The sequence below is a fragment of the Coregonus lavaretus genome (assembly GCF_964263955.1).
Source record: "Coregonus lavaretus genome assembly, chromosome: 17".
Lineage (NCBI taxonomy): Eukaryota > Metazoa > Chordata > Actinopteri > Salmoniformes > Salmonidae > Coregonus > Coregonus lavaretus.
The window spans coordinates 44,884,678-44,904,677 of record NC_140004.1 but is presented as its reverse complement, the minus strand read 5'-3'; the positions used below and the strand labels follow the sequence as shown (position 1 = coordinate 44,904,677).

The 20,000-nt window shown below is 45.0% G+C and overlaps 1 pseudogene across 1 annotated transcript in view; it reads right to left on the bottom strand.

Moving 5' to 3' along the window:
- The window catches only part of LOC311144525 (protein unc-13 homolog B-like), an 80,156-nt pseudogene that overhangs the window by 19,866 nt on the left and 40,290 nt on the right, over positions 1 to 20,000 (bottom strand). Inside the window, exons 15-18 of the transcript in view lie at positions 19,639 to 19,737; positions 18,797 to 18,940; positions 15,134 to 15,211; positions 14,450 to 14,527 (exon numbers count right to left, since the gene is read on the bottom strand). The product of the transcript in view is annotated as a protein unc-13 homolog B-like (transcript). The remainder of the gene's footprint in view (positions 1 to 14,449; positions 14,528 to 15,133; positions 15,212 to 18,796; positions 18,941 to 19,638; positions 19,738 to 20,000) is intronic.

The following is a 20,000-nucleotide window of genomic DNA, read 5'->3' as shown; positions in this document are numbered from 1 at the left end:
TGGGTTTCCATGGCCGAGCAGCCGTACACAAGTCTAAGATCACCATGCGCAATGCCAAGCATCGGCTGGAGTGGTGTAAAGCTCACCGCCATTGGACTCTGGAGCAGTGGAAACGCGTTCTCTGGAGTGATGAATCACGCTTCACCATCTGGCAGTTCGACGGACAAATCTGGGTTTGGAGGACACCAGGAGAACGCTACCTGCCCCAATGCATAGTGCCAACTGTAAAGTTTGGTGGAGGAGGAATAATGGTCTGGGGCTGTTTTTCATGGTTCATGGAAATCTTAACGCTACAGCATACAATTACAGTGAGGGAAAAAAGTATTTGATCCCCTGCTGATTTTGTACGTTTGCCAACTGACAAAGAAATTATCAGTCTATAATTTTAATGGTAGGTTTATTTGAACAGTGAGAGACAGAATAACAACCAAAAAATCCAGAGAAACGCATGTCAAAAATGTTATAAATTGATTTGCATTCAAATGAGGGAAATAAGTATTTGACCCCCTCTCAATCAGAAAGATTTCTGGCTCCCAGGTGTCTTTTATACAGGTAACGAGCTGAGATTAGGAGCACACTCTTAAAGGGAGTGCTCCTAATCTCAGCTTGTTACCTGTATAAAAGACACCTGTCCACAGAAGCAATCAATCAATCAGATTCCAAACTCTCCACCATGGCCAAGACCAAAGAGCTCTCCAAGGATGTCAGGGACAAGATTGTAGACCTACACAAGGCTGGAATGGGCTACAAGACCATCGCCAAGCAGCTTGGTGAGAAGGTGACAACAGTTGATGCAATTATTCGCAAATAGAAGAATGACAAAATAACTGTCAATCTCCCTCAGCCTGGGGCTCCATGCAAGATCTCACCTCGTGGAGTTGCAATGATCATGAGAATGGTGAGGAATCAGCCCAGAACTACACAGGAGGATCTTGTCAATGATCTCAAGGCAGCTGGGACCATAGTCACCAAGAAAACAATTGGTAACACACTACGCCGTGAAGGACTGAAATCCTGCAGCGCCCGCAAGGTCCCCCTGCTCAAGAAAGCACATATACATGCCCGTCTGAAGTTTGCCAATGAACATCTGAATGATTCAGAGGAGAACTGGGTGAAAGTGTTGTGGTTAGATGAGACCAAAATGGAGCTCTTTGGTATCAACTCAACTCGCCGTGTTTGGAGGAGGAGGAATGCTGCCTATGACCCCAAGAACACCATCCCCACCGTCAAACATGGAGGTGGAAACATTATGCTTTGGGGGTGTTTTTCTGCTAAGGGGACAGGACAACTTCACCGCATCAAAGGGACGATGGACAGGGCCATGTACCGTCAAATCTTGAGTGAGAACCTCCTTCCCTCAGCCAGGGCATTGCAAATGGGTCGTGGATGGGTATTCCAGCATGACAATGACCTAAAACACACGGCCAAGGCAACAAAGGAGTGGCTCAAGAAGAAGCACATTAAAGTCCTGGAGTGGCCTAGCCAGTCTCCAGACCGTAATCCCATAGAAAATCTGTAGAGGGAGCTGAAGGTTCGAGTTGCCAAACGTCAGCCTCGAAACCTTTAATGACTTGGAGAAGATCTGCAAAGAGGAGTGGGACAAAATCCCTCCTGAGATGTGTGCAAACCTGGTGGCCAACTACAAGAAACGTCTGACCTCTGATTGCCAACAAGGGTTTTGCCACCAAGTACTAAGTCATGTTTTGCAGAGGGGTCAAATACTTATTTCCCTCATTAAAATGCAAATCCATTTATAACATTTTTGACATGCGTTTGTCTGGATTTTTTTGTTGTTATTCTGTCTCTCACTGTTCAAATAAACCTACCATTAAAATTATAGACTGATCATTTCTTTGTCAGTGGGCAAACATACAAAATCAGCAGGGGATCAAATACTTTTTTCCCTCACTGTACATTCTAGATGATTCTGTGCTTCCAACTTTGTGGCAACAAATTGGGGAAGGCCCTTTCCTGTTTCAACAATGCCCCTGTGTACAAACCAAGGTCCATACAGAAATGGTTTGTTGAGATCGGTGTGGAAGAAATTGACTGGCCTACACAGAGCCCTGACCTCAACCCCATCGAACACCTTTGGGATGAATTGGAACACCGACTGCGAGCCAGGCCTAATCGCCCAACATCAGTGCCCGACCTCACTAATGCTCTTGTGGCTGAATGGAAGGAAGTATGCGCAGCAATGTTCCAACAACTAGTGGAAAGCCTTCCCAGAAGAGTGGATGCTGTTATAGCAGCAAAGGAGGGACCAACTCCATATTAATGCCCATGATTTTGGAATGAGATATTCCAACGAGCAGATGTTCACATAGTTTTGGCCATGTAGTGTATTCTCAGTCACATCGCATGAGGTACCCCTGACACAATCTAGACTCGTGTCTCAGTTAACTGAGAAAACTGGCTTATTTAAGGGCTAAATAATGTCTTACTCAAACGGTCAGGTTCCAAATGAGAGCGATTCAGCTAGCGGGAAAGGAACTGTTTCCTGAACGGGAAATGGCTAGCCAAATCACTCAGCAGTTATTGAACAGCAGAAGCCGACACGCTCTAGCTAAAATAATAGATAAACTCCCTGGCTGAGTCACACATAGCAATCTATTCCCTATAAAGTGCACCACTTTTGACCAGGGCTATATACAGTAGGGACAAGGGTGCCATTTGGGACACGTATCTGTGTCTCATTCACTTCTTGGCTTCCTAGGACAAGCGCTGTACATACGGAAACGGTAATTAGTTCCCGTCTATTTGTCATGTACTGTATACAGTGATTTGAGCTGCAGTAGGCGTCATACTGTGTACAGTGATTTGAGCTGCAGTAGGCTTCATACTGTATACAGTGATTTGAGCTGCAGTAGGCGTCATACTGTATACAGTGATTTGAGCTGCAGTAGGCGTCATACTGTATACAGTGATTTGAGCTGCAGTAGGCTTCATACTGTATACAGTGATTTGAGCTGCAGTAGGCGTCATACTGTATACAGTGATTTGAGCTGCAGTAGGCTTCATACTGTATACAGTGATTTGAGCTGCAGTAGGCTTCATACTGTATACAGTGATTTGAGCTGCAGTAGGCGTCATACTGTATACAGGTACTTCTATCTATTCTGCATTCTACTTTTACCCTTTAGCTCTCAAGCACTGTGTGTAGGTCTACACATTCACACTCATCCTCAATGTCACACACTTAACTAATCACAGTATTGTGGCGATCAAACCACCCACCTTTTTGCTGATGGTGTCCTCCTTCAGAGGAGACAAGTAACAGAGAGTTTTAGTCTCATGCGAATGTCCATGACCACATACACACAATCCCAAAGGCAAGCAAATTCACACACACACACATGAACTCATAGACACACAATTTATAGAAAAACGCTTGTGTGAAGGCTGGTTAAAGGATAGAAGACAAGAGGAAACAGTAGGAGACAGGAGGAGACATGAGGAGAGAGTAGGAGACATGATACAGGAGGAGACATGAGGAGAGAGTAGGAGACAGGAGGAGACATGAGGAGAGAGTAGGAGACATGATACAGGAGGAGACAGGAGGAGAGAGTAGGAGACAGGAGGAGACAGGGGGAGACATGAGGAGAGAGTAGGAGACATGATACAGGAGGAGACAGGAGGAGAGAGTAGGAGACAGGAGGAGACATGAGGAGACATGAGGAGAGAGTAGGAGACATGATACAGGAGGAGACAGGAGGAGAGAGTAGGAGACAGGAGGAGACAGGGGGAGACATGAGGAGAGAGTAGGAGACATGATACAGGAGGAGACAGGAGGAGAGAGTAGGAGACAGGAGGAGACAGGGGGAGACATGAGGAGAGAGTAGGAGACATGATACAGGAGGAGATAAAAGGAGAGAGTAGGAGACAGGAGGAGACAAGACAGAGGAGACAGTAGTAGACAGGATATAGGAGACAGGAGCAGACAGGACAGAGGAGACAGGAGGAGACAGGATATAGGAGACAGGAAGAGACAGTAGGATACAGAATATAGGAGACAGTAGTAGACAGGATATAGGAGACATGAAGCGACAGGATATCATAGACACGTTGTAGACAGGATATAGGAGACAGGACGAGACAGCAGGATACAGGATATACGAGACAGTGGGAGACAGGACATAGGAGACAGAAAGAGAAAGTATGTAGGAGAAGGAAGAAACGGTAGGAGACTGGTAGAGACAGGAGATAAGAGACAGGAGACAGGATGAGACAACATATAGGAGACAGGAGAAGACAGGAGGAGACAGGAGACAGGTATTATAGGAGACAGTAGGAGACAGTCGGAGATAGGAGACAGTAGTAGACAGGATATAGGAGACAGGAGAAGACAGGAGGAGACAGGTATTATAGGAGACAGTCGGAGATAGGAGGATACAGTACAAGACAGGATGTAGGAAACAGGAGGATACAGGATATAAGAGACAGAAAGAGATGGTGGGAGATGGTGGAGACAGGATATACAGTGGCTTGCGAAAGTATTCACCCTCCTTGTCATTTTTCCTATTTTGTTGCCTTACAACCTGGAATTAAAATGTTTTTTTTTTTTGGGGGGGGGGGGGGGGTTCTATCATTTGATTTACACAACATGCCTACCACTTTGAAGAAGCAAAATATTTTTTATTGTGAAACAAACAATAAATAAGACAAAAAAACAGAATACTTGAGCATGCATAACTATTCACCCCCCCCCCCCCCCCCCAAAGTCAATACTTTGTAGAGCCACCTTTTGCAGCAATTACAGCTGCAAGTCTCTTGGGGTATGTCTCTATAAGCTTGGCACATCTAGCCACTGGGATTTTTGCCCATTCTTCAATGCAAAACTGCTCCAAGTTGGATGGGTTCCGCTGGTGTACAGCAATCTTTAAGTCATACCACAGATTCTCAATTGGATTGAGGTCTGGGCTTTGACATGGCCATTCCAAGACATTTAAATGTTTCCCCTTAAACCACTCGAGTGTTGCTTTAGCAGTATGCTTAGGGTCATTGTCCTGCTGGAAGGTTAACCTCCGTCCCAGTCTCAAATCTCTGGAAGACTGAAACAGGTTTCCCTCAAGAATTTCCCTGTATTTAGTGCCATCCATCATTCCTTCAATTATGACCAGTTTCCCAGTCCCTGCCGATGAAGAACATCCCCACAGCATGATGCTGCCACCACCATGCTTCACTGTGGGGATGGTGTTCTCGGGGTGATGGGTTTGCGCCAGACATAGCATTTTCCTTGATGGCCAAAAAGCTCAGTTTCTAGTCTCATCTGACCAGAGTACCTTCTTCCATATGTTTGGGGAGACTCCCACATGCCTTTTGGCGAACACCAAACGTGTTTGCTTATTTCTTTAAGCAATGGCTTTTTTCTGGCCACTCTTCCATAAAGCCCAGCTCTGTGGAGTGTACGGCTTAAAGTGGTCCTATGGACAGATACTCCAATCTCCGCTGTGGAACTTTGCAGCTCCTTCAGGGTTATCTTTGGTCTCTTTGTTGCCTCTCTGATTAATGCCCTCCTTGCCTGGTCCGTGAGTTTTGGTGGGCGGCCCTCTCTTGACAGGTTTGTTGTGGTGCCATATTCTTTCAATTTTTTTATAATGGATTTAAAATGGTGCTCCGTGGGATGTTAAAAGTTTTTTATATTTTTTTATAACCCAACCCTGATCTGTACTTCTCCACAACTTTGTCCCGGACCTGTTTGGAGAGCTCCTTGTCTTCATGGTGCCGCTTGCTTGGTGGTGCCCCTTGCTTAGTGGTGTTGCTGATCAGACTGAGATCATGTAACAGATCATGTGACACTTAGATTGCACACAGGTGGACTTTATTTAACTAATTATGTGACTTCTGAAGGTAATTGGTTGCACTAGATCTTATTTAGGGAGTTCATAGCAAAGGGAGGGGAATACATTTGCACGCACCACTTTTCCGTTATTTATTTTGTATAATTTTCTGAAACAAGTTATTTTTTTCATTTCACTTCACCAATTTGGACTATTTTGTGTATGTCCATTACATGAAATCCAAATAAAAATCAATTTAAATTACAGGATGTAATGCAACAAAATAGGAAAAACGCCAAGGGGGAGGAATACTTTTGCAAGGCACTGTAGGAGACAGGATATATGAGACAAGAGGAGACAGGAGGATACAGGATATAGGAGACAGGATATACGAAAGAGGAGGAGACAGGATGACTGTACTGAACAAGAGGATGAGAGGAGTGAAGAGGGAAAGAGGACTGTACTGAACTAGAGGATGAGAGAAGAGAAGAGGGAAGGATGACTGTACTGAACTAGAGGATGAGAGGAGTGAAGAGGGGATGAAGAGGAAGGTTGGACTTCAAGCTCAGATAAACCAACCTGCTTCTCCTTGTCTTTCTTCTCAGCCTATAGAAATCAGGGAGAGACATACAGTTATGCTTCCAACACACACAATGTCCATATGCCCCTACTGGGTTGTACCTCATCGTATGTAACTCACACAAAGTCACTGTGAGGCATCTGCCATCAGGAGAGCTAACAGAATCTTGAAGCTCTCTGTCTCATACACACACACACACACACACACACAGACAGACACACACACACACACACACACAGACATACACAGACATACACGCACAGACAAACACAGACACACAAAGACACACACCTTTTCCTTCTTCTTGTCAAGCTGTAGGAAAAACAAAACAAATGAGATAAACATGATGAGTAGAGATGAACATAACAGAACAACTACATCAAACCAAGAGGAATGATAGAACACAACAGAACAAATACATCAAACCAAGAGGAATGATAGAACACAACAGAACAAATACATCTAACCAAGAGGAGTGAGACAGGAGAGGTTGAAGAGGAGAGACAATAGAGGTTGAAGAGGAGTGAGACAGGAGAGGTTGAAGAGGAGTGAGACAGGAGAGGTTGAAGAGGAGTGAGACAGGAGAGGTTGAAGAGGAGTGAGACAGGAGAGGTTGAAGAGGAGTGAGACAGGAGAGGTTGAAGAGGAGTGAGACAATAGAGGTTGAAGAGGAGTGAGACAGGAGAGGTTGAAGAGGAGTGAGACAGGAGAGGTTGAAGAGCAGTGAGACAGGAGAGGTTGAAGAGGAGTGAGACAGGAGAGGTTGAAGAGGAGTGAGACAGGAGAGGTTGAAGAGGAGTGAGACAGGAGAGGTTGAAGAGGAGTGAAACAGCAGAGGTTGAAGAGGAGTGAGACAGGAGAGGTTGAAGAGGAGTGAGACAGGAGAGGTTGAAGAGGAGTGAGACAGGAGAGGTTGAAGATGAGTGAGACAGGAGAGGTTGAAGAGGAGTGAGACAGGAGAGGTTGAAGAGGAGTGAGACAGGAGAGGTTGAAGAGCAGTGAGACAGGAGAGGTTGAAGAGGAGTGAGACAGGAGAGGTTGAAGAGGAGTGAGACAGGAGAGGTTGAAGAGGAGTGAGACAGGAGAGGTTGAAGAGGAGTGAGACAGGAGAGGTTGAAGAGGAGTGAAACAGCAGAGGTTGAAGAGGAGTGAGACAGGAGAGGTTGAAGAGGAGTGAGACAGGAGAGGTTGAAGAGGAGTGAGACAGGAGAGGTTGAAGAGGAGTGAGACAGGAGAGGTTGAAGAGGAGTGAGACAGGAGAGGTTGAAGAGGAGAGACAGTAGAGGTTGAAGAGGAGTGAGACAGGAGAGGTTGAAGAGGAGTGAGACAGGAGAGGTTGAAGAGGAGTGAGACAGGAGAGGTTGAAGAGGAGTGAGGATGTGATATAAGCTCAATGTTTCCTGACAAACACACACTTACAGCCAACCATTTCACAACATGAGTGGATAAAGGAGTGATACACACTGATAGTTTGGGCTTAAATCATCTTAACACAACCAAACCTTCTCTTTCTCACTGTCCACATCACTGTCATCGTTCTACAGGAGGCCAAGGGAGACAACCACATTCAAGACTTAGCACAACCTAAACACAACCTACACACAACCTATAGATAAACACAATGTTAATACAACCTTACCACAAGCTGAACAACTTCAGCACGACTGAAAACACAGCTCTAATACACTAAAGTTCTAATATTGTAGATTTATAAATGCAAATCTACAACATCATCTTCAAACTGGTTGGTTAAAAATACACCAATGAGGAGATGGCTATATCAGCTAAGACTAGTACAAATACACTGATACAACACACCACATACACAGTCTTTATTGGACACTGGAAGTTGTTTAATACTGTCCACTGCCTTGAGAACCAATTCCCTTTTGTCCCTGGCCAACAAACCTTTCTTTGCTCTTTTTCTTTGTTGTCAATCTAGAGAGAGAGAGAGAGAAAGAGAGAGAGAGAGAGAGAGAGAGAGAGAGAGACAGAGAGACAGAGACAGAGAGAGAGATACTGTCCTCAGATGCTTAAAGAGTCAGCCTACCCCCAGACCCATAAGCACACACACTCTTTCTCTCTCACACAAACACGCACAAGTTCTCAAGGACTATGGCGGAGAAGTACACACACACACACCCCCAGGACAGGTTGGTAGTAACCATTTGCAAACAGACCTATCTGGCATCAACAAAATATTAATTTCTTTGAGCCTCAAGTAGTCAGTCTATGGCCATTACCTTTTCAACCTCTCAGAGCAGGTAAGATAATGTTAATAGCTAACATTATCACACAAGCATCCAGCTATCCCCTTATGTTAGTGTTGCTGCTATGATGCTATCCCTCACTGTTATCTCCAATGCTAATATCTACTATTATCCCACTAGCATCCAGCTATCCCTCACTGTCATCTCCAATGCTAATATCTACTATTATCCCACTAGCATCCAGCTATCCCTCACTGTCATCTCCAATGCTAATATCTACCATTATCCAACTAGCATCCAGCTATCCCTCACTGTTATCTCCAATGCTAATATCTACCATTATCCAACTAGCATCCAGCTATCCCTCACTGTTATCTCCAATGCTAATATCTACCATTATCCAACTAGCATCCAGCTATCCCTCACTGTTATCTCCAATGCTAATATCTACCATTATCCAACTAGCATCCAGCTATCCCTCACTGTTATCTCCAATGCTAATATCTACCATTATTCAACTAGCATCCAGCTATCCCTCACTGTTATCTCCAATGCTAATATCTACCATTATCCAACTAGCATCCAGCTATCCCTCACTGTTATCTCCAATGCTAATATCTACCATTATCCAACTAGCATCCAGCTATCCCTCACTGTTATCTCCAATGCTAATATCTACCATTATCCAACTAGCATCCAGCTATCCCTCACTGTTATCTCCAATGCTAATATCTACCATTATCCAACACTCTTCCTTTCCTTTCCCTTTTCTTTAATCTGAATAAAGTCTAATGTCTTTAGACGTTGGGAATCATCCCCCAGTGTGGAGATAAGAGGAAGCCATTTTACCAGCCCCCCCAAGTGGAGAGACATATAACATTCTGGGACACTCTCACATTCAATTATCTGCTGGCTCCCTGCTAGTCGCTAGTCTATTAACATCTCTCTCTAGAGACTTTACTGAGGAGCTGTTGTAAATCTCTTAAGTGGCTTGTGGAGCTCAGTGAGGCTGTGAGAGCAGCTTTATTACACAACTTGACTGCTAACGACTACCACAAGACAAGGACTGCTAACGACTACCACAAGACAAGGACTGCTAACGACTACCACAAGACAAGGACTGCTAACGACTACCACAAGACAAGGGGGTGGGGGGGGGTGGGTGATTTAAAGGGTGTATGGTTACATGGAGGCAGAGGGGATTTAAAGGGATCGGTATACAAAGCCATCTTTCTTCCCAGAACCCCCCCTCACCTCTGAGCCAGCTTCTGAGTCCGAGCAACCAGACTAAGAGAAGAAAAAGGTGAAAAAGACATGACCCCATAAGGAGGTACAATACTGATTTCCTGCCTTAAACAAACTATGTATTTTTCTTCTGTATGTAACAGCAATGTGAGTATGAGGTCAAGTCTAGGTTATATGGCAGGTTGCTCAGGATGATTGTATACATACAGTACAGTGCCTTCGGATAGTATTCAGACCCCTTGACTTTTTCCACATTTTGTTACATTACAGCCTTATTCTAAAATGGAATTTTAAAAACTTGAATCTTGTTTCTCATGATCTGAGATCGTTTTTTTTTTTTTTTTAACAAACTGCAATCGGGCTGTCATGTACCTTTTACTGAGGAGTGGCTTCCGTCTGGACACTCTACCATAAAGGTCTGATTGGTGGAATGCTGCAGAGACGTTTGTCCTTCTGGAAGGTTCTCCCATCTCCACAGAGGAACTCTGAGTGGCCATCGGGTTCTTGGTCACCTCCCTGACCAAGGCCCTTCTGCCCCGATTGATCAGTTTAGCCGGACGGCCAGCTCTAGGAAGAGTCTTGGTGGTTCCAAACTTCTTCCATTTAAGAATGATGGGGGCCACTGTGTTCTTGGGGACCTTCAACGCCGCAGAAATTTTTTGGTACCCTTTCCCAGATCTGTGCCTCGACACATTCCTGTCTCGGAGCTCTACGGACAATTCCTTCGACCTCATGGCTTGGGTTTTGCTCGGACATGCACTGTCAACTGTGGGACCTTATATAGACAGGTGTGTGCCTTTCCAAATCATGTCCAATCAATTGAATTTACCACAGGTGGACTCCAATCAAGTTGTAGGAACATCTCAAAGATGATCAATGGAAACAGGATGCACCTGAGCTCTATTTCGAGTCTCATAGCAAAAGGTCTGAATACTCATGTAAATAAGGTATTTCTGGTTTTTATTTTCAATACATTTGCAAACATTTCTTAACTGTTTTTACTTTTGTCCTTATGGGGTATTGTGTGTAGAATACTGAGTTAAAATATTTTTTAAAATCCATTTTAGCATATGGCTGTAACATAACAAAATGTGGAAAAAGTTAAGGGGTCTGAATACTTTCTGAAAGCACTATATATATATATATATATATAACTTCATTGATACCAACTAGACAACTGTCAGTTTAACTCTGGTATCAGTGACCAAGGTTTACAACACTATTAGACCAAGCAGTCCAGTCATGTCCAGTATCTCTTCTTACCTCCGACTAGCAGCCAAACGAAAATCCCAGAAAATAATGAAATAAAAAATACAAATATGTATCAGTAGTGGAGGGGAATGTTGACAATGTGACCAGTAATGCAGTGGTAAAAAAAATGGTGGGTAAAAGTCATGCTCCCTACACTTTCAATGCATTTTTCAACAAAAGGTTGGGTAAACTGCGCTTACTTGCGTTTACCCTCCACTACAAAACTGAATGTGGCACATTTTTGCTAGCCTCATTCATTCATCAGAATAGTTATGAAGGCCATTGAAGTAAAATACCGGTCAAATAAGAGGGCTGGCTTTACAAACTACAGGCTAAAGCTAACACTGAACACGGTGCTCTTTACAAACTACAGGCTAAAGCTAACACTGAACACGGTGCTCTTTACAAACTACAGGCTAAAGCTAACACTGAACACGGTGCTCTTTACAAACTACAGGCTAAAGCTAACACTGAACACGGTGCTCTTTACAAACTACAGGCTAAAGCTAATACTGAACACTGAGCTCTTTACAAACTACAGGCTAAAGCTAACACTGTGCTCTTTACAAACTACAGGCTAAAGCTAACACTGAACACTGAGCTCTTTACAAACTACAGGCTAAAGCTAACACTGAACACGGTGCTCTTTACAAACTACAGGCTAAAGCTAACACTGAACACGGTGCTCTTTACAAACTACAGGCTAAAGCTAATACTGAACACTGAGCTCTTTACAAACTACAGGCTAAAGCTAACACTGTGCTCTTTACAAACTACAGGCTAAAGCTAACACTGAACACTGAGCTCTTTACAAACTACAGGCTAAAGCTAACACTGAACACTGTGCTCTTTACAAACTACAGGCTAAAGCTAACACTGAACACGGTGCTCTTTACAAACTACAGGCTAAAGCTAACACTGAACACGGTGCTCTTTACAAACTACAGGCTAAAGCTAACACTGAACACTGTGCTCTAAACTCTGTCCTCTGTATGGGAGGGTAATACCCACCATGTCATCCTCCCCCTCGTTGTCGGTTATAGCCTGGAGAGGACAAACACACAACCCTCAGTCTCAATGAGAGATGTGAGCTGAAACCACACTACTGTTTAAAAGCTGAGAGAAATTCAGCACCCTTTTCATTGACTACAGACAGCCCAGAAAAACTCAGATGCATAATGTAAAGAACTTACAGTATTGTCAACAACCTAGAGTATGACAGAAAACAACGAGATACTTTGACATATTATAGTAGCATCTTAACTCCCTATGTTAGATGGACAGACCTACCCCCTCATCGAACTCCTCAGGCTCCTCCTCATCCTCAAGCTTAGGAGAAAAACGGATATATCATCAATCAATCAAATAAAATGTATAAAGCCCTTCATGAAGACGTCATGTTTAAATCCATACAATGGAACAACCTGGGAGTCAGAGGATACCACCACTGATATCAAAGAGGGATTCTAGAACAGACCTATAAGAAGCTATATGGGGATGGAGAGGTCTACAGACCTACAAGAAGCTATATGGGGATGGAGAGGTCTACAGACCTACAAGAAGATATATGGGGATGGAGAGGTCTACAGACCTACAAGAAACTATATAGGGATGGAGAGGTCTACAGACCTACAAGAAGCTATATGGGGATGGAGAGGTCTACGACCTACAAGAAGCTATATGGGGATGGAGAGGTCTACAGACCTACAAGAAGCTATAGGGATGGAGAGGTCTACAGACCTACAAGAAGCTATATAGGGATGGAGAGGTCTACAGACCTACAAGAAGCTATATGGGGATGGAGAGGTCTACGACCTACAAGAAGCTATATAGGGATGGAGAGGTCTACAGACCTACAAGAAGCTATATAGGGATGGAGAGGTCTACAGACCTACAATAAGCTATATAGGGATGGAGAGGTCTACAGACCTACAAGAAGCTATAGGGATGGAGAGGTCTACAGACCTACAAGAAGCTATAGGGATGGAGAGGTCTACAGACCTACAAGAAGCTATATAGGGATGGAGAGGTCTACAGACCTACAAGAAGCTATAGGGATGGAGAGGTCTACAGACCTACAAGAAGCTATAGGGATGGAGAGGTCTACAGACCTACAAGAAGCTATATGGGGATGGAGAGGTCTACAGACCTACAATAAGCTATATGGGGATGGAGAGGTCTACGACCTACAAGAAGCTATATAGGGATGGAGAGGTCTACAGACCTACACGAAGCTATATAGGGATGGAGAGGTCTACAGACCTACAAGAAGCTATATGGGGATGGAGAGGTCTACAGACCTACAAGAAGCTATAGGGATGGAGAGGTCTCCAGACCTATAAGAAGCTATATAGGGATGGAGAGGTCTACAGACCTACAAGAAGCTATATAGGGATGGAGAGGTCTACAGACCTACAAGAAGCTATATAGGGATGGAGAGGTCTACAGACCTACAAGAAGCTATATAGGGATGGAGAGGTCTACAGACCTACAATAAGCTATATAGGGATGGAGAGGTCTACAGACCTACAATAAGCTATAGGGATGGAGAGGTCTACAGACCTACAAGAAGCTATATGGGGATGGAGAGGTCTACAGACCTACAAGAAGCTATATAGGGATGGAGAGGTCTACAGACCTACAAGAAGCTATATAGGGATGGAGAGGTCAACAGACCTACTAGAAGCTATAGGGATGGAGAGGTCTACAGACCTACTAGAAGCTATAGGGATGGGGAGCCGGGTTAGGTTACAGCAGGTCAGGATGGCAGGAGAGAGAAGCCTGCTCCCATACTATACAGATGTAGGATCTTAATTTGAGCCAGTTTGCTACGACAGGAAAATAATCCTGCAGCAACAGGAAATGTGAATTATTATGTAGATTATAATTAAAAATACATATTTATAGGGGTTGATACATTTTTCATAAGGGGCGTGACAACAAAACAAAGACAGAGAGGAGCTGGCTACAACACAAACAGGCAGGCTGAGGAGAGATGTTTTCAACATCTGGGTACAGGACAGGGTTTAGTCGGGTGTTGAGTTGGAGAGATATGCAGGCACTGGGGTGGAGCTGGGTCATAGAAGAAAAGGGCAGAGTGGGAGGAGAGCGAGGGTCACCTTGGACCCAGGTACAGTCTGTAAGACAGGACCTTTGACCTACCATACATTCCTCTGCAGCGACCTGGAGAGACACACACAGGGTGGTTAGTCTTAATATGCTTCAATATGCTCGGATCCAGTCTCCTACGCACACACACTTGGTCGCACACACTGAAGCTTGCACACACACCGCCTTTCTTTCGGGATACCTCGTAGTCGAGTATGATTCCCCCAGCACCTAAATATAATGTAAAGTGCGTGTCTGACAGCATTGATTCTCACCTGTTTAGCCCCCATGCACTCAAACATCTTCTCCAACAAGACCCGCATCTGTTGTATGTTATTCATCAACACACAGGGCTGAGAGAGAGAGAGAGAGCGAGAGAGAGAGAGAGAGAGAGAGAGAGAGAGAGAGAGAGAGAGAGAGAGAGAGAGAGAGAGAGAGAGAGAGAGAGAGAGAGAGAGAGAGAAAAGAGAGACGAGAGAGAAAAGAGAGAAAAGAGACGAGAGAGCAAAAGAGAAGATGTGTGTTGAGGTGAAGTGATATTCAGAGAGAGACAGGGAGAGGGAGAGAGAGAGAGAGAGAGAGAGAGAGAGAGGGAGAAAGAGAGAGAGAGAAAGAGAGAGGGAGAAAGAGAGAGAGGGAGAAAGCGACGGGGGAGAGAGAGAGGGGGAGAGAGAGAGGGAGAAAGAGAGAGGGAGAAAGAGAGAGCGAGAGAGTGAGAGAGAGACAGGGAGAGCGAGAGAGTGAGAGTGAGAGAGAGAGAGAGAGAGAGAGAGAGAGAGAGAGAGAGAGATAAATAACATGCTGGAGTAACTAAGAAACTAAGATGTTTTATAAGCTCTAAAGAAGATGCAGTACACAAGCTGTAGAGAGAGGACATGGTGTCCTTCAGAAATGAGTTTTGAAGTAGATACAGTATATCAGTTCCTAAAGGAGCCCAGTTGAGAGGCATTCGTACTCACTATCTTCTCCTTCTGGCAGTAGGTGGGGAACTCCTTGGACAGGATAGCACAGTACTGCATCAGCACCTTGGTGATGGTCTGGAGACAGACAGAGAACACTGTTAGAAAACACATTGGTGATGGTCTGGAGACAGAGAGAGAACACAGTTAGAAAACATCTTGGTGATGGTCTGGAGACAGACAGAGAACACAGTTAGAAAGCTTCTCAGGTTATAACATCACCATGCTCTATCAGATAGTGTGTTTTAGTGCTGAAAAAAGTATTAAATTAACTCATAGCTGACAGAGAGAGAAAGAACGCGAGTAGGAGGAGAGTGACAGCTTTGCATCAGCCATTCTTACTTAATGAGTTTGCATAAACCTCCTATCACACAATGTTGACATCAACCACTGGCTTTCCACCCTGTAGACTATTACAACACACCAACCACTGGCTTTCCACCCTGTAGACTAATACAACACACCAACCACTGGCTTTCCACCCTGTAGACTAATACAACACACCAACCACTGGCTTTCCACCCTGTAGACTATTACAACACACCAACCACTGGCTTTCCACCCTGTAGACTAATACAACACACCAACCACTGGCTTTCCACCCTGTAGACTAATACAACACACCAACCACTGGCTTTCCACCCTGCAGACTATTACAATACATCAACCACTGGCTTTCCACCCTGCAGACTATTACAACACACCAACCACTGGCTTTCCACCCTGCAGACTATTACAACACATCAACCACTGGCTTTCCACCCTGCAGACTATTACAACACACCAACCACTGGCTTTCCACCCTGCAGACTATTACAACACACCAACCACTGGCTTTCCACCCTGTAGACTAATACAACACATCAACCACTGGCTTTCCACCCTGCAGACTATTACAACACATCAACCACTGGCTTTCCACCCTGTAGACTAATACAACACACCAACCACTGGCTTTCCACCCTGTAGACTAATACAACACACCAACCACTGGCTTTCCACCCTGCAGACTATTACAACACACCAACCACTGGCTTTCCACCCTGCAGACTATTACAACACACCAACCACTGGCTTTCCACCCTGCAGACTATTACAACACATCAACCACTGGCTTTCCACCCTGTAGACTATTACAACACACCAACCACTGGCTTTCCACCCTGCAGACTATTACAACACACCAACCACTGGCTTTCCACCCTGTAGACTATTACAATACATCAACCACTGGCTTTCCACCCTGCAGACTATTACAACACACCAACCACTGGCTTTCCACCCTGCAGACTATTACAACACACCAACCACTGGCTTTCCACCCTGTAGACTATTACAACACATCAACCACTGGCTTTCCACCCTGTAGACTATTACAACACATCAACCACTGGCTTTCCACCCTGCATACCATTACAATACACCAACCACTGGCTTTCCACCCTGCAGACTATTACAACACATCAACCACTGGCTTTCCACCCTGTAGACTATTACAACACACCAACCACTGGCTTTCCACCCTGTAGACTATTACAATACATCAACCACTGGCTTTCCACCCTGCAGACTATTACAACACACCAACCACTGGCTTTCCACCCTGCAGACTATTACAACACACCAACCACTGGCTTTCCACCCTGTAGACTATTACAACACATCAACCACTGGCTTTCCACCCTGTAGACTATTACAACACATCAACCACTGGCTTTCCACCCTGCATACCATTACAATACACCAACCACTGGCTTTCCACCCTGCAGACTATTACAACACATCAACCACTGGCTTTCCACCCTGCAGACTATTACAACACATCAACCACTGGATTTCCACCCTGTAGACTATTACAACACATCAACCACTGGCTTTCCACCCTGCAGACTATTACAACACACCAACCACTGGCTTTCCACCCTGCAGACTATTACAACACATCAACCACTGGCTTTCCACCCTGCAGACTATTACAACACATCAACCACTGGCTTTCCACCCTGCAGACTATTACAACACACCAACCACTGGCTTTCCACCCTGCAGACTATTACAACACATCAACCACTGGCTTTCCACCCTGCAGACTATTACAACACATCAACCACTGGCTTTCCACCCTGTAGACTATTACAACACATCAACCACTGGCTTTCCATCCTGTAGACTATTACAACACATCAACCACTGGCTTTCCACCCTGCAGACTATTACAACACATCAACCACTGGCTTTCCACCCTGTAGACCATTACAACACATCAACCACTGGCTTTCCACCCTGCAGACTATTACAACACATCAACCACTGGCTTTCCACCCTGCAGACTATTACAACACACCAACCACTGGCTTTCCACCCTGCAGACTATTACAACACATCAACCACTGGCTTTCCACCCTGTAGACTATTACAACACATCAACCACTGGCTTTCCACCCTGCAGACTATTACAACACACCAACCACTGGCTTTCCACCCTGCAGACTATTACAACACACCAACCACTGGCTTTCCACCCTGTAGACTAATACAACACATCAACCACTGGCTTTCCACCCTGCAGACTATTACAACACATCAACCACTGGCTTTCCACCCTGTAGACTAATACAACACACCAACCACTGGCTTTCCACCCTGTAGACTAATACAACACACCAACCACTGGCTTTCCACCCTGTAGACTATTACAACACACCAACCACTGGCTTTCCACCCTGTAGACTAATACAACACACCAACCACTGGCTTTCCACCCTGTAGACTAATACAACACACCAACCACTGGCTTTCCACCCTGCAGACTATTACAATACATCAACCACTGGCTTTCCACCCTGTAGACTAATACAACACATCAACCACTGGCTTTCCACCCTGCAGACTATTACAACACACCAACCACTGGCTTTCCACCCTGTAGACTATTACAACACACCAACCACTGGCTTTCCACCCTGTAGACTATTACAACACACCAACCACTGGCTTTCCACCCTGTAGACTATTACAACACACCAACCACTGGCTTTCCACCCTGTAGACTAATACAACACACCAACCACTGGCTTTCCACCCTGCAGACTATTACAACACACCAACCACTGGCTTTCCACCCTGTAGACTATTACAATACACCAACCACTGGCTTTCCACCCTGTAGACTATTACAATACACCAACCACTGGCTTTCCACCCTGCAGACTATTACAATACATCAACCACTGGCTTTCCACCCTGTAGACTATTACAATACACCAACCACTGGCTTTCCACCCTGTAGACTATTACAACACATCAACCACTGGCTTTCCACCCTATAGACTATTACAATACATCAACCACTGGCTTTCCACCCTGCAGACCATTACAACAAACCAACTCTATCACAAGTTCACTGCTTTAAAGTCAACCATAACCATCTGACCATGGCATGTACGCACAAGGCTTCTGAAATAATGCTTTTCCAGACAGCAAAGAGCTGTGAGGTGTCTATAATATTATCTCTCTTCCTCTTCTTCTCTGGATTCAAGTTTTGTTTGTTCTTAAAGAAGTTGACTGTGTGTTCATTAATGTTGTTTGCTAATTTGGTTGAATTACATTGAAATGTACCTACTCATCTCAGTGAGAGAGTTTGTGTGTGTGCGTATGTGTTACCTTGGCGAAGCGCCTGTTGTAGTGGGCCTGCACCTTGGGGTCAGGACAGTCTAGTTTCTTGATGATCTCAAAGCTCTGGTTGAGCTGGGTGAAGATGTCCACTACTGAACTGGAGAACAGAGCATGCTCCGACGTCTGCTGGAACTATAGTAGGGAGAGGGAGAGAGGGAGAGACAGAGAGAGAGAGAGACAGAGAGAGAGAGAGACAGAGAGAGAGAGAGAGAGAGAGAGAGAGAGAGAGAGAGAGAGAGAGAGCGACAGAGAGAGAAAGAGAGAGAGAGAGAGAGCAACAGAGAGAGAGAGAGAGAGAGAGAGAGAGAGAGAGAGAGAGCAACAGAGAGAGAGAGAGAGAGAGAGAGAGAGAGAGAGAGAGAGAGAGAGAGAGAGAGAGACAGAGAGAGAGAGAAAGAGAGAGCAACAGAGAGCGAGAGAGAGAGAGAGAGAGCGAGAGAGAGAGAGAGAGAGCAACAGAGAGAGAGAGAGACAGAGAGAGAGAGAGAGAGAGAGAGAGAGAGAGAGAGAGAGAGGAGAGAGAGAGAGAGAGAGAGAGAGCGACAGAGAGAGAGAGAAAGAGAGAGCAACAGAGAGCGAGAGAGAGAGAGAGAGAGAGAGAGAGAGAGAGAGAAGTCAGGGGTCAGAGGTCATGGTACAAAGGTCAGATAAATAGAATTAGTCTGCACCCCGATTCTCCACCATTTTCTAGAAGTGTGTACTTGCACACGCCCCAAATGTATTTTAAAGTATAGGATTGGTGTAAGTATTTGCTGGAGGGAGTTTCCGCCATTGTTAAAGCCATGCGAGAAAGTGTGCAGGTGAGCTGGTGAGACGTGGAGGTCCCTCACCCCTTCCCTCTTGTCCCCTCTCTAGAGCTCCATGCATAAACTCCATGGACACATCCTCGTTCTCAACCCAGCCACTGAAGGACAAACTGCAAAAACCACCTGGAGAGAGAGAGAGGGAGGAAAGAAGAGGGAGAGAGAGAAGGAGGAGGAGAAGGGAGGGAGGGACAGCGGGAAATAAACGAGGGAGGGAGAGAAAGAAGGAAAGAGAAAGGGAGAGTTGAGTTCAGTTAAAGGAAGAGAGAATTGGAAAATACATGTGAGAGAGAAGCAGGTTGAAACTAAGTGTTAAAGAACAAGTGGCTGTCAGAGAGAGAGAGAAAGAGGGATTTGATGAATTCATGAGCAAGAGGATACAGTGTGTG